General features: G+C 44.0%; 1 protein-coding gene across 6 annotated transcripts in view; it reads left to right on the top strand.

Annotated features, from left to right (window-relative positions):
* The first annotated feature begins 440 nt into the window (after window positions 1-440).
* ATP2B4 (ATPase plasma membrane Ca2+ transporting 4) overlaps window positions 441-16,045 on the top strand; it is a 186,933-nt gene continuing 171,328 nt past the window's right edge. For 4 of the 6 annotated variants that reach the window (XM_073666566.1, XM_073666569.1, XM_073666568.1 and 1 more), the window contains exon 1: window positions 441-623. The gene's annotated coding sequence lies outside the window, so the exon portion shown is untranslated. Of the gene's footprint in view, window positions 624-5,794; window positions 5,898-16,045 lie in introns of all 6 variants that reach the window. The other 2 variants (XM_073666565.1, XM_073666564.1) reach the window with 2 other exon arrangements.

Here is a 16,045-nt window from a genome sequence, read left to right as displayed (position 1 = left end):
AGTGCTGTCCTCCCTCCTGTGTGCCCCAGTGCTGTCCTCCCTCCTGTGTGCCCCAGTGCTGTCCTCCCTCCTGTGTGCCCAGTGCTGTCCTCCCTCCTGTGTGTCCAGTGCTGTCCTCCCTCCTGTGTGCCCCAGTGCTGTCCTCCCTCTTGTGTGTCCAGTGCTGTCCTCCCTCCTGTGTGCCCCAGTGCTGTCCTCCCTCCTGTGTGCCCCAGTGCTGTCCTCCCTCCTGTGTGCCCCAGTGCTGTCCTCCCTCCTGTGTGCCCCAGTGCTGTCCTCCCTCCTGTGTGCTTCAGTGCTGTCCTCCCTCTGCTGCGGCTGCCGTGGACACAGCACACGTCTGCACACTGCCACAGGCTGCAGCTCTCTCACACCGCACAGTAAACCAGGAAGGACATGTTGCCTCCCATCGCACAGAGAGCCGCCTCGTCTGCGCAGCTTCCCGCCCATTCTGGTACTGAGACGCCGCCCACGGGCTGGGCAGTGCCTGCCTGTGTGAGACAGAGCTGCTGACGCCCGGTGGGTGAAGAGCTGGTGACTGTGCCCCTCACCATCCCACACCATTTCCTCTTCTCTTTGGGCTGTGGCTTGTAAGCTGCGCGGCTGGCTCTGCTGCACGCACGGTAAGTGGCCGCGGGGCAGCCGCATGGTGTGCACGGTGCACTCGTACAGGTAGTGGCGCTTCGGCTCCCCGTCTTGCTGCGCGGAACATTGCGCCATGGCTGGCGGTGCCGGACGGGGAGAACTTCCGAGTCTTCTGCTCAGTAACTTCCATCGCCGGTGACCGTGAAGTACTGCACTGCATTGGGCATGGGCGTGCGCTCCACAGACCCCACAAGTGTTACATCATGGGGGCCCCGTACACGGAGGGTGGGGGCTGTGTCAGCAGTGCCCCCCAGCGGCTGGAAGGCTCGGGGTTTCCCTGCCCCAGATCTGCTTCCAGTGGCCATTTGCCCCCCTCTCCCTGCAGCTGTGAGTAGTGCAGCACTGATCCCATCTCCATATTGGCTGGGATATCTAGGGCAGCCCCCATAATGAAATACCGCCTGGATTGTGACTCACTGTGGGGAAACCATTGCAGTGTATGCCCACCGCAGACCTATCAGTGACTGTAGTCATCCCCATCCATTTCACCTTGGAGAAACCTTTAACCAGGGCCGTCCCGCCTGGGCTAGCCTAAAGCCCAGCGAGAGAATGTGTTAGTGTTTACTGCTGTCCCTGAAATTCAGTCCTTCATTCTTTCCCACCCCATTAAGATGCATGAAACAGCCCTAGAAATGTCTGCAATGGATGACCACGTGTGACCAAGTGTCCTCATCCATCCTGTGCACCAGAGCAGTGTGCATCTGGCGCTGCTAACCCCTTCATTGCCACCTCTCATCTGCTATTACTACGTGGTGCTGTCTGCCAGGGAACTCCTTGGTAGATTCCTAGGAACGCCAGGAAACAGCGCCTGTAGGCTGATATGTTAATGCCCTTTGGAATTATGACCATGCAACAAATTCTGCTGATCCATCCTTTTTTTTTTTGAAAATCCTCAATTTTAAGGATTAATAAAATTCTTCTAGCATTAATATTGAGCAATTTGTTGCTATAAATCCTTAATACTTTTGTGAACGACCTGTTACTGCACCATAATCTGTACTACAATTGTGACCTTGGCAGGGGATACTGTTAGAGAGGGGTTATTTTAATATTCAGACACCACGTTCTTGCTGTTCTACTGCATACGTGAATTAGGGGCTTTCTGTATATTCACAGGTGCAATCTGCAAAGTGGAACTGCAGTAAAGTCCAATGCCCTCTACACTCCATTGTACTGTGCTGGCAGTTATGGAGGATCGGTAGATATTGGCAGGACGAACCTGTGCTTTAAAAGCAGTGGAGATTAACAAATGACCCAGGGTATAAGAGTAAGGGTTAAAGATGTCACATGAAAACACCTCCCCACCACAAACCTAAAAAGCTGATTGATGTACATGTATTTCCTGAAGCCCTAGTGACCAGCTGCAAGGAAATGTCATGTAATGAATGAGCCCCCATGTGGTAGGTGGACAGGACTGGTCAGCCAGAGCAGGAGCCACTTACACTATTATTATTATTCACTAATGAGCTCCTCTCTCGGGGTCAGCAAAATAACTACTTCAGACCGCTTTAAAGTAATGTGAATAGGGACCTTAAGCCACTTTACATTTTGTCATGTTTACTTTTCACTCCTAGAAAGGAATAGAAAGAACTCTATCATTCCTATTGAGCACAGCAGATTATGCAGCCACTGCCTGGTCCTGGTGTTCAGGGGTCACCAATGGTTCCCACATCTGAGACCTAGGCATGTGTTCTCTGCAGTCAAAGGGCAAAAACTTGGGGGTGCTGACTGTATCAAGGTAGATATGACGTACTTGGAAAGTGTAAAGTCACTAGTAAATAGGGTTATTTCTCGATAAAAGCAAGATACAGATTTTATAGCTTTGCCCCTTCATCAGATCGGAAACTTTGTAGAAACCGATCTATTTAGTTTTACATTTTAATTCTGATAGTCCATGGTAAAGGGTCTGTTCCAGCGTTAAAAGATGTAATAGGTTTTCATGATCATCCAGAGATTTCTTCTGCCGTATGACGGCATTTTTACGTGACTCTAAGGTCAGTGCTGTGTGTAGAATGTACTCATTGCTATCATTTCTCATGTCATGATTATAAAATCACAGCGTGTAAGACGCTGGTAATGTGTTCTCAGGGTCGTCCACCCGCACTGTGCCTCCAGTGTAGTGGGTGACTGCGCTGCCCTCCACAAGGGCACTGGAATCCTGCATAGTCATTTGTTGCCTCCCGCCCTTGTTGCTAGGAAACAAACAGAACAAATGTCACCTAGTAAACAATGTGTATACAAATATTCACTAGTCTGTTTTTCAAAAAGAAAGATTGCAATTTATTCTTATGTATTTTGTATTTGCGAAATCCTACTGTTAAGGGAAACCTGTCACTAGATTTATGCTGCCCAAGCCATGTCTACCATGACTTAGTGCCAGGTATTTTTACTCTGAAACACTTCAACATTAGTTTCAAAAACCAGGCAGAGATTATAGGGAGAGGCCTGAGTAGATGAGTGTGGCCCCTGGCCAGCTTCTCCGCCCCCCGCTCTAGGGACACACATGGGAAAGACCTGTCAATCAGCTAGAGCAATACAGGGAGAAGCTGACCGGTGGCTGCGTCACACTAGATGGGTCTCTTCCTATGGGCCCCGACCGACTTTTCAGATGGTTATCTCTGAAACGCCGCAGTATTTCAGAGAAAGACCACTTTGGCTGCAGTCACACAGCCAGGCTCTGATTCATACCTCCTGGTGTTCAGGCAGCATGAATCTAATGCCAGGTGATGAACTGTGACTCCCCCTGACCAAGCAACACGCGTCAGTACTGGGCAGTGTGAGTCATATGGCCACTAACTATGGCATGCGGTGGTACTTAAGTTGTCCTCTTTGTGGGCTGTTTATGGGGTATTGGTAGTGGTGTGGTTAACCCCCCCATACCGTGTTTCGGACAGCATGAATTTAGCGACAGGTTCCCTGTAAAACGCCCACCCAAACTGGCGCCATTTTGGAGTGTTCTATGCATTCACATGTTGGGACCCCATTTGTATCCAGAAGTGGCTGTTATGAGAACGTCTTGTAGGGCACAGTGGGCTTGTAATTAATATCGTTAGTTATAAATCCTTAGGAGTGTGCTGCCTGCATTTTTGATCTCTTTGAAATCCATGTGTATACGAATAAGCGGATAAATCTCATTGAGCTGTTTTACTGGTAGGATAAAACGGGTCATCCAAAGCTGTACTAATGCTGGTGATCCTAATTATATCAGCTATCAACACGCATATAAGAACAGTATTGCCAGTGTTGTATGGGGGAACAAAGACAACCTTGTTTAGTTTAAAAAGGGGACTCCAAATGATGATTATGGCTTGTCATGTGCTTCAAGAGACATTGCTACTTACACTCATGTAAATCACCACTTCAGTTACAATGTGTGTACAGTGCCTTGTGAAAGTATTTGGCCCCCTTGAACTTTTTTTACCTTTTGCCACATTTCTGGCTTCAAACATAAAGATATAAAATTCTAATTTTTTGGGGAAGAATCAACAAGTGGGACAGAATCGTGAAGTGGAACGAAATTTATTGGATATTTTAAACTTTATTAACAAATTAAAAACTGAAAAGTGGGGCGTGCAATATTATTCGGCCCCTATACTTTCAGTGCAGCAAACTCACTCCAGAAGTTCAGTGAGGATCTCTGAATGATCCATTGTTGTCCTAAATGACTGGTAATGATAAATAGAATCCACCTGTGTCAAGTCTCCGTATAAATGCACCTGCTCTGTGATAGTCTCAGGGTTCTGTTTCAAGTGCAGAGAGCATCATGAAGACCAAGGAACACACCAGGCAGGTCCGAGATACTGTTGTGGCGAAGTTTAAAACCGGATTTGGATACAAAAAGATTTCCCACGTTTTAAACATCTCAAGGAGCACTGTGCAAATGATCATATTGAAATGGAAGGAGTATCAGACCACTGCAAATCTACCAAGACCCGGAAGTCCCTCTAAACTTTCATCTCGAACAAGGAGAAGACTGATCAGAGATGCAGCCAAAAGGCCCATGATCACTCTGGATGAACTGCAGAGATCTACAGCTGAGGTGGGAGTGTCTGTCCATAGGACAACAATCAGTCGTACACTGCACAAAACTGTCCTTTATGGAAGAATGGCAAGAAGAAAGTCATTTCTCAAAGATATCTATAAAAAGTCTTGTCTGAAAGTTGCCACAAGCCACCTAGGAGACACACCAAACATGTGGAATAAGGTGATGTGGTCAGATGAAACCAAAATCTAACTTTTTGGCCACAATGCAAAACGATATGTTTGGTGTAAAAGCAGCACAGCTCATCACCCTCAAAACACCATCCCCGCTGTCAAACATGGTGGTGGCAGCATCATGGTTTGGGCCTGCTTTTCTTCAGCTGGGACAGGGAAGATGGTTAAAATTGATGGGAAGATGGACGGAGCCAAATACAGGACCGTTCTGGAAGAAAACCTGTTGGAGTCTGCAAAAGACCTGAGACTGGGACGGAGATTTATCTTCCAACAAGACAATGATCCCAAACATAAAGCAAAATCTACAATGGAATGGTTCAAAAATAAACGTATCCAGGTGTTAGAATGGCCAAGTCAAAGTCCAGACCTGAATCCAATCGAGGATCTGTGGAAAGAGCTGAAAGCTGCTGTTCACAAACGCCCTCCATCCAACCTCAATGAGCTTGAGCTGTTTGGCAAGGAAGAATAGGCAAGAATTTCAGCCTCTCGATGTGCAAAACTGATAGAGACATACCCCAAGCGACTTGCAGCTGTAATCGCAGCATAAGGTGGCGCTACAAAGTATTAACTCAAGGGGGGCGAATAATATTGCACGCCCCACTTGTCATTTTTTATTTTTTTTTAAAAAAAGTTTAAAATATCTAATAAATTTCGTTCCACTTCACGATTGTGTCCCACTTGTTGTTGATTCTTCCCAAAAAAATTGAATTTTATATCTTTGTTTGAAGCCAGAAATGTGGCAAAAGGTAGAAAAGTTCAAGGGGGGCAAATACTTTCATAAGGCACTGTATGTATTTATATACACACACACATATGACATGTCCAAGTCCTCAAAGGACCCCTTTTTGACGCAGAGAAAAAATGTTTTTTTTACATGTTAGTGGCTACCTTTTAATTTCAGTTCTGAATTTTTAATTCCTTCATTCATTTTCAGACCACCAGATATGCAGCTTCCAGCATGATCCAAGTTTCAGATTTTTCTCTTGTGGAGTGTCCCTCCTGGCAATAAAGTCTACTGAGGCCTGTGCTTAACCAAGGTGCTGCTATCTTCATTAGCTCATGTATCAACATAGCATCTGTCTTCGTTTTATTTAATCTTTGTCCTTTCGGCCACGGCCCTTCTATCAGTATTTGGTCAGTATTTGGTCAGTATTTTTTCTCAGGACTTGGAGAAAAAACCAGGTGAGGAACAATCAGAGAAAAAGTATAATAGAAACAAGTCACCAATTCTGCATTTATCACCCACTCCTGATTTTGTCTCCCACTCCTGAGAAAAAATACTGCCCAAATACTGATAGTGGCCTTACTGCCTTATCTTTAGCCTGTTTTTTTCTGTCTGTAGATTCTTTTCCCTCTCATCAAATTATGGAAATTTGTGTGCAAACCCAGCCCACTCTATGCAGTTATCTCTACAACTGAGATAAGAGATGGGGAGAACAGGGAGTGCTGTTAGGAGCTTGGCACTTCACCCCGGGCCATTTTCCGTTTTTGTGTTTTGCTCCCCTTCTTCCCAGAGCCATAACTTTTTTTATTTTTCAGTAAATATGGCCGAGTGAGGGCTTATTTTTTGCAGGACAAGTTGTACTTTTGAACAACATCACTGGTTTTACCATATTGTGTACTGGAAAACGGAAAAAAACTCCCAAGTGCGGTGAAATTGCAAAAAAGTGCAGTTCCATTGTTTGTTTTTTTTTGTTTTTTGTTTTTTAACCATGTTCTCGAAAACTGACCTGCCATTATGATTCTCCAGGTCATTACAAGTTTGTAGATATCAAACATATATAGGTTCTTTTCTATTTAAGTGGAGAAAAAAATCCAAAGTTTTTTATTTTTTTTTAAACAAAGTCGCTATTTTCTGACACCCTTAGTGTCTCCATTTTTTGGGATCTGGGGCCGGGTGAGGGCTTATTTTTTGCGTGCTGAGCTGACGTTTTTATTGATACCATTTTGGGGTAGATACGATGTTTTGATCGCCCGTTATTGCATTTCATTGCAATGTTGCAGCGACGAAAAAAACCCCCATAATTCTGGCGTTTTTTATTTATTTATTTTTTTTTCTTGTTATGTCGTTTACCCATTGGATTAATTCTTTTTATATTGATTGGGTGATTCTGAACTAGTCTTCCTGCTGGTACTACTCGGACCCATGTGTACCTTGAGAAAAGGCCACACATGTGGTTCTCCTTATTTAAGATGACCTTTCACCAGTTTGAGCATGGTAAACTGGCCACATCATGGAATAGTGGCTGCAGAACACAGTAAAACATACTTTTTTATTTTCTCCTCTCCACAGCTCTGCCGTGAAGTCAGTGAGTAGCTTAGACTGTCAGTCAATACATGTCTCTATCAGGAGAATACCTGTTCTAAGCTATTGTTGGGGTGTGGTCTTTCTTTAGAAGAGTTTCCTGAGATGAATCTCCGGTAACGCCCGGTTGGACTTATCGTAAATTATAACCTAAACATTATTATCTCCACATCAGAGAGGAGACATTTGAGAGAAAATCTGTTCCATCCAGCTTTACAGCCCCTATTCCATGGTATGGCCAGATTAACATGCTCAAACTGGTAAAGACCCGCTTTAATTTTTTTCAAGAGCGCAGAAAATTGGCTACATGGACAATAGATAGCAATAGTCTATAGCTGTTCGTTGACTTTAATAGGAGAGTTTTGTAGGCATTCTTTGGGCAAAGGCCATTGTACAACAAGAGAGAGGAGTGGACCTGTGATTATCACCCTATTGTGAATAGTGTTATCCATTTATAGATGGTATTTCATCACAGGCTGGACTTCAATGTCTGTTGAGGGGACTGCTGAACAGAAAGTGTCCCTTCTATTAAGTGGAAAAGTAACCAGTGAATTATTAATCTTTTTTACCAACTTGAGCTGATGCCTAAAAATGTATGAAATGAATTTTTGTAAAATCTCTTTCCTTTCCAATGTTCTCTTGTTGCCCTTGAGGTCACGGTTGGATAGCTGGTGTCACCTGTGTGTGGCAGATGTCCCATCACCTGCTCTGCTTTTCATGGTCCCTGTCACTGCGAAAGCATTCAAGCAAAGCCAACTAATACAGATTACCACTGTAAAAAATGAAACTTACATTTAGATAAGCTTTACCGTATGGCTAAATGTATAGTAAAATGCTACACGCCCTTTAACTGCTATGAGAAACACACAAAAAAAGAATTTAATAGGGACAAATTGTACTGTGTGCTCATGCCACTATATTTTCCTACAGACACCAACCACATTGTGAAAATTCTGTTTAGGATTCTATGATCATGGGTGCCGGTGCCATCACTAACTGTAGCTTTAAAGGAAATGTTTACCCCATCTGAGAGCTGTAGGGGCAGAGACGGATTCCAGCAATGTGTCACTTATTAGGTTTCTTGCTACAGTTTGATAAATCTGCCAGAAATATCTGATTGATATAAAACTGATAGGTCAGCAATAGTGTTTTGATATGCTGAGCCCTATATAACCCTGCCCACACCACTGATTGGCAGCTTTCTGTGTACACTGCATAGGCAGAAAGCTGCCAATCAGTGGTGGGGGTGGAGTCATAAAGAGATCATGAATATGGAGGAATACATGGCAGTAGGTTTACTAGTCCTCAAGTTATTATCTCTCTGATTTTATCAAAATGACACTAAGCAAACCAGAGACACATTGTTGGAATTGGAGTTTTTGTCTCTACATTATGCTGCTTTCAGATTAGGCAGCACATACCTGGTGACAGATGCCCATTTTGTAATAAATACATGAAAAGAGATGTGGTGCCGACATTTCATTTATTATGCAAGCCTAAATATCAGCTGACAAATGAGCATGTACCTGCCTAGCCACCTGGTGTAGAAAAAAACTGGTAAAAATGTATTTTGCTTAATGGTCCAGTTCTGATGCTCACAGGCATATTGGTAAGCACTTTTTGGAGGGTGGACTGGGGTCGGGATGGGCACTCGAAGGGTATGTGCCAACGATCAGGGCGGGAATAGCAGCGATTTAGACGCATCTCACCTGCGCTGCATCCAAAACACTGCGTTCTATAGTACATGCACAGTACCCGTTGTTCTTCTGTTTGACGCTGCGTAAACTCACCCGCAGGGCGGGTTTACGAGCCGCAGCATTTTAATTATCTGCAGCGGAGACAAACTTGTAGTCATTCATTACATTAGTTAAATCCGCATGGTTCGATGAACACATGCAGATTTAACTGCGTGATTAGAACGCAGCATTTTGGAAGCAGCGAAAATACGCTGCTATTTCCTGATCGTGGGCACATAGCCTTACTGGTCAATGGCTGTGCAACAAGATGATGAATTGATGGGCGCACCTAGGGCCCTGTCAACCTTTCACCAGTTTTTTTTTTTTTTTTTTTTTCTTGGATCAGTTTTTGCATGTACCAACCACTGCATTTCTGAACCAGTCAAGAAGTTTTGGATATGCTTTCACTCAGTTGTCCAACCATCAAAAATAAGCCCTTTGTAGTTTCTCAGATCTCTAAGGGCTTGTTCACTGGTTGCAAATTTGATGTAGATTTCTTATTACGGATTTGGGGACAGATTTCAAAACTTTCATCCATATGCTGCAAAAAAAACCTGTGAGGAAAATGATTTGTGCTGTAGATTTTTAAATGAATATTCACTTGTATTGTGTGGCATCTAGCAAACTTTGGATGCAGTACCCCTCCAAAATTGTGGCAGAATGTAGTTATGAGCTCTGGCCCTTAATCGCTGAGAGGACTGTCCTCATGTAGCAGCCCAGGTCTCAACCATTCTGTTTGCCAAGTCTAACTTCTGAGCCCGGAGCAGCTTGCATCTGTATTATTTCAAATATGTTCTACATAAACTGTACCATATACTGTCTGTGGGATTACATTTTTTCCCATTAACATGCTAGGGCATTCCTCAGAAGGAGAGGAAAGGGAGATCCGGCTGAATAGGGAATTGTCCACCAAGCTCTGAACTTACAACTCCATAAGCAGGCAGAGAAAGAAAGTCTAAAAACAAGCAGAATGAACAATATAGTGCAACTTAAACTTCTTAAAGGGAACCTGTCATGTCCTTTGTTCTATGTAAACTGCCCCCATTGCGTTGTTAGTGATGCAATGTGCATCATTAACATGCTTTTTTCATTAAATTGCGCGGCTCCCAGATCGACAAGCGTGGCTGGCCAATTTACACACTGCGCAAGCATGGCTGGACATGACATACTGCTCAAGCGTGGCATTTAAACGCCAATACTAGTGATGTCAGCACAAATCGCGACCAGTATTCAAATGGTGTGGGCGGCGACAAGCCAGACTGAATGCGATGAATCACACCCCTATGACTAAACGAGCAAGTATGATGTCACGCGTGATTAGACCCAGGGCTGTGGAGTCGGTAAGCCAAACCTGACTCCTCAATTTCCACGACTCCCTCATACATGGCTCATGTTTAAGTGATAAATGTACTGTATCACAGATCCATCTCAGCTAAAAGTCTAGATCCTTAGATCAGGAATAGGACAGACATTTATAGGACACTTCATAACTTTCCCAAATTCTTATGAAAAAATATTCCCCACAAATTGCATTGAATTACTGTATCCAATTTTAGGAGTCGGTCCATTTTATACAGTCTCCAACTCCACTAAAATGGGCTCCGATTCCGACTCCACTGCCCTTAGACCACCGATTTTAATGCAAAAAGCATGTTAGGGCATCACTAACAACGCAATGGGGGCAGTTTAGATACTACAAAGGACATGACAGGTTCCCTTTAATTGCGACTGCAAGAGCATGCATGCTTCTACTATGGAAAAATAGATCCCTCTGGTTTACTAAAATAAATGAGATGATGTTAATGGAGGAGCTCACTTCTACGCTTAATAACTCTTATGGTCGTTTTTACAAAACCTGGTATTATTTTCTGGAGTGTAGATCTTCGGCTGACTATCTGGCCCTTATTGGAGAAATCTGAATGTGCATTCCTTGGGCCCCACCTTTGAACACCTTTCCCTATTGCTTTATCTACCTCCCCTTCACTTTTTCTCTTATTGCTTCATTTGCTTTTCTCTCTTTTCTGCATTCTTTCTTTTTTTCATCTACTCTTTGGACTGGATCACTCCATAGAGATTTTGGCTATGTATGTTCTCATTCTGCTCCTTTTAAAGAAGTTGCTGAGTTCTTTTTTTCAATTGCCACAATGTATTCAGCATGTGCCCATAAGTATTTTTGTAATTACCTTTAGTTGTATGTATTGCCTGTGAGCGGCGCTATCGCTGGCCACTCACAGGCATCACGTGACCCCCGGCTGCAGCCGACTGACAAGTGAGGCATGACATCAGTGACGCGCTCCCCGCGGTGGATGCTGGACTGTGGGCGGGGTTACCCCGCGAGTTACACCCAGCATCCACTGCGTGCTTTCCCGATGAATGAGGAGAGGGAGAGCGCGCGGTGGATGCCGGGTGTGACGTGCGGGGTAACCCTGCCCACAGCCGAGCATCCACCATGGAGCGCAGCACTGGGTGACACCCGACTGCAGCCGGCTCGCACATCCGCTGATGTCACGTCAAGTTCCGGCTGCAGCCATGTGTCACTCAGGCCACGTGACGCCTGTGAGCAACCAGCGATAGCGCCGCTCACAGGCAATACATACAACTAAAAGTAATTACAAAAACACTTATGGGTACAAGTTAAATACATTGGGGCAATTCAAAAAAGTAGTGGACAACTCCTTTAATGCTCATTTTGTGTTATTGTTCTTTCAGGATTTTAGTAGCAAGTTAATAACTATGTTATATCCCTTCCCTCAGTGATTGTTTCTATTTCCCGCCATGGCTAGTGTCTTATGATTTGTACCTTTTCTTCTTTTTATAAATGTAATAAATAAAGACAGACTTTTTTTTTTTTATAATTACTTTAATTGATTAAACTTTTTTTTTTTTTTTTTTTTTAGGGGATATTTCCCCCTATAAGGCTAAATGCTTAATTTATACAGTCCGTTTGGGCTGACAATCTCCCTTTAGTGCTTCTGTCTCAATTTCAGTACAGATAAGCAACTTTGCATTTTACCTATTTATAAAACTCATTGAAGGGATTTTTAATTTAGTGTATAACTCGTTACCTAGGTAAGGAGCTGGATCTGTGCTTTAGCGCCTTGTGCTGCTCTAAAGCTTGCCATATCACAGGATCCGACCAGCCCCAGTGCCCCTGTGCTTCTTCCATTCTGCAAAGCTGCCTCTGCTAGCAGTCTGGGAGAGCTTGGTTTGGATCAGTGGTGGAAGCATGCCTCAGGTCTGAGTCTTCAGGGCCACTCCCAGCAACCAGGAAGGCCAGAGGCGCACTGCTGAAGAAACAGCAGGGGACAATTTCCTACTCTACACAGATGTACACCTTCACATGATAGTTCTGTGGCAGAGGTGTACGTGCACACAAATTCATTGCACAAGGATAAAATCTGTCTTGCATGTGAAGACATTGGTCACTAGATTTTGAAATGACTGCAACTGATGGAACATATTTTCTTGATTTTTCACTTCTTAGGGAAGTGCCCCCAGCTAAGAAAAGTGTAGAGTTGTGTGTCAAATAAATAAAAACTTGTACTTATGATTAGTATTCTCTTCTGAGAAATGTCATCAATGGATGAAGACCACTAAGTTTTTCCCAAAAGAGAAGCCATGGATTTGAGTGATATTAATGACACACCATGACTGGATAGCCAAGGGGTAGGTATGTGAATGAATGAGAACATGCACAAGGTTACTGAATGAGAGTGGATCAAACAGACAGTTTGTGAGCATGAACTGCTAACAGTATCTCCAAAGCTTGGAGCACAATGTCCATCTAAAGGCAGACATGCTTTGACAGCTGCTCAGAACTCCTCCCTGTAAAACTGAGCATTGATCTTTTTCTCTCCCTCTTCTTTCCTCTGTCCCAGATCCACCCTTTCCTTCTTTTCCTGGTATCTCTCAGGGCCAGGAGCCAGCACCCTCTTGTAATTGATTGTTTAGTAACTGTTGCCTAGCATGGTAGATTTAAAAGGAGGAATGGGGGAAAATGAAATGAGAACTGAGGTGGGGAGTGGCTGATAGGACAAGGGGCGCAGTCAGTTTAGACATTTTCCATTAACTGTTTGCTGCTTGGCTTCTCATAAAAAGATTCTGCTGTAAGCAGGACTGTAGCAATTCTCCGGCAGCCTGCCCTGTTCTTTCTACCTTACTTTCTCTGGTTACATTGTATGGCCCCCTCTGTTGTATTGTCTCATGTAGACACATTTATGCTTTAGTCTGCTGTCTCTTCTCTTTCTCTCTCCCTCTCTCCTGTCTCTGACACTGGACCCACTTACAGCATGGAACAGTTTATAAATGGAACACTGCCCCCTCATTCTCAGGAGCAAGGCATGCTGGGAGCTCTGCTTTATGTTTTCCAGACTGTGGTTTGTTTTTTAACTCTTGCAGCACAGAAGAGTAGGGTGTGGTGCAGGCGTAGGAGGCTGAAACCAGCTGGGCAAGTGGCTGGTTCTTTCTGTGCCCTCTTTTCTTGACAGTCTCTTCTTCTCTTCGTATAGGCTGCATTCTGCATGCCTGTCTGATCGTCTTTTCTTATTCTGGTGCAGTTATTCTTGGTTTATCTCTGCACTCTTCCTTGACTCTCCCTTTAGTGTAAACTGTTTTTCTTGAGATCCCTGCTCAAGTAGGACTTACAGGGTGGAAGCAAACTAGGTTCTGTAGAGCATGCTGTGTGAATGATGTTATGCAGCTCATAAATTGTGTGATTTCATCTGGTGCCTTCACTGCTATAGTGCTACAGCTCTACCTCTATTAAATGTAGAGTGTGTGGGCGGCCTTGTGTTCTTACCACAAGAACTTGGGGACAGCGGAGGGCTGGAAATTCAAAATAAATGAGGCTAATCTTTTTCAGATGTGTATCTTTAGATACCTCTCACTTATTCTGTTATTACATTGATCTTCATGGCTGATCATCTATAGGTTTTTAGTGGGAATTCTGCCATTTCCTTAAGTGGTTCCCATTAGAAAAGCCCTTCACAGCATGTCTGGAATAGACTATGCCTTTTCTGGCATGTTTCCACCACTTCTTCTGGGGCAGCAGGGCAGGATTCCCCCTTCTCTTTCTGGCACAGCACTAAAAATAGCACAAAGACCTTCTCAGTGTGTTGCACCCAGACTGAGGGAGGAGGGGGTGTGTTATTAAAGGCATAGACATTAGAAACTTTCTGAGGCCAGCACATTGATGTATAAAGAAAATACATTCCATGATGCTGTGCGTGCTCTGGTTCAAAAGGCTAGGTCAACGCAGCGCCATTGAAATCGCTATGTCATATTGCGACATTGCATCTAATGATTTCCTATAGTGTTGCATTGCGACAGCCTGCGCCTTGGTCACAAATGTTTCCGAATGAGTTGTATTTTTTATTGCCAGCAACTTGTTTGCCTTAGACTTCAATGCAGGTCACTTGCAACTTGGCTGTTTCATTTTACAGCAAAATCAGAACTCTAAAATAGTTGCAAGTTTCACAAATCTTTTTTTGGTGCAACCTTTTTTGAGAATCGCTGCCATGTGACAACTGTCACCTTGTAGCCCTAGCTATAGACCATAAAACTTGGGAAATGCTTTGCAAAAATGTAACCTTCGACTAGGCAACTACAAACTACTAGTTTCAGACAGTCATTGAAGTGATCATGATAACTTTTGTTTTTTAACCATCTAAACAAAAGCAATGCTAAATTAAAGCTAAAGAAATGAATATTCAAATGTTTATCTGGCTTGCTCTGTCAGGTAACGTCCCCACATTGTGACTGCTGCATGCGCCAACCGGAAGGTGGGAGTATACCCAGGATCCTCTTACACGTGAGGATTAATTGGTAGACAGGTGTGCCAATTGACAATATAACTAGTTAAAGCGCACCTGTCAGCAGGATTGTGCTCAGTAAACTACATACACTGTCAGGTGGGAGACATTGCACTGATTAATATGATGCCTTGGTTGATGAAATTCGTCCTGTGGTTCTTTTGTAATTTTTACTTTCAGTTTGGAGATAATGATATGCTCGTGCTTCAGGGCGGCCTGTAGGGGGCGCTCTATCTGGTGCTCTGCTTATATATTCATCTGTATGCTCTTATGGCCGCTCACTGTGCCTTTACTGACTTGCCCCACACTACTAGATGCATTATGTGTATGAGGGGAGCTTTAGACTTTGATCTATGGCACATCCCAAAGCTATTTGGCACCTCATTATCGTTTTACAGGGAGTCGATGAAGTGACAGAGGGAGTGACCTTGCTCTTTCTCCTTGCAAGCAGTGGTCGCTATTGACCATAACATGTAAAGGGTTGATTGAACTGCTGCAAACACTTGATAGTGCTCAATTCCCTCTGTAATGTCTTTGCAAGCTGGAGGAGTTGAATGTTGTTGGGCAGCTGTACCCCTAGCATCATGATCTCCAGGGGAAGATTCACTGGCTTTTCATATTTTGGTGCCTGCCTGAAGTCCTGGCACCTGCGCACAAGATTGCTGTTGGAAAAAATGTAGCCGGGAGAAAAAAAAAGTGCGCTTTGTGGTATAGGTGATTTGCGCATGCGCGGGATCTTTAAGCCTAGACTGCACGTCACTGGGCATGCAGGGGAGGGGAGGACCATTGAAATTGGCAAAGTAGGCGGGGATTTCCTCCCATCCCCCACCCACAAGAATGACAAAACGGACTGAATAAAAACACATTTCACACCAACAAGACCTCTAATATGAGGCATACAGGTATGTGTAGATTTACATTTCTATCACCTGTATGCCCATATTAGAGGTCAGATAAGTGCCAGGGGGGGGGCAGATTCCCTTTAACTATTGGCATTTACGTTGTTCTGTAATCCATGTGAGTAGGGCACAATATGCATTGCTAACCTCTACAGGACAGAAATGATAAAAGGTTGAAAAACGTGCTGAACAGAGCTCCCTTCTGTCTTTATATGTCATGTAGTCATGTATCGCCTCCTTCTGTCACACAGATGGTCATGTGTGCTGACCTCTATATTGCTAGCTCAGTGCCGTGTGTTACCGCCTTCATGGCAGACCCCTGACAGAATATATAATATATATACGCTTCCTACTGCCTCCAAGGTTTGTGAGCGGGAGCAATCAGTCTTCATGGGATTGAATCAATGAGGCCGCTGCTGCCGTGATGTGTTCGGA

Source organism: Phyllobates terribilis, unplaced genomic scaffold (genome assembly GCF_046119375.1).
Source record: "Phyllobates terribilis strain yellow unplaced genomic scaffold, ASM4611937v1 Scaffold_2__4_contigs__length_985480577, whole genome shotgun sequence".
Classification (NCBI taxonomy): domain Eukaryota; kingdom Metazoa; phylum Chordata; class Amphibia; order Anura; family Dendrobatidae; genus Phyllobates; species Phyllobates terribilis.
The sequence above is the reverse complement of the archived record's forward strand: the minus strand, read 5'-3'. Positions and strand labels throughout refer to the sequence as shown.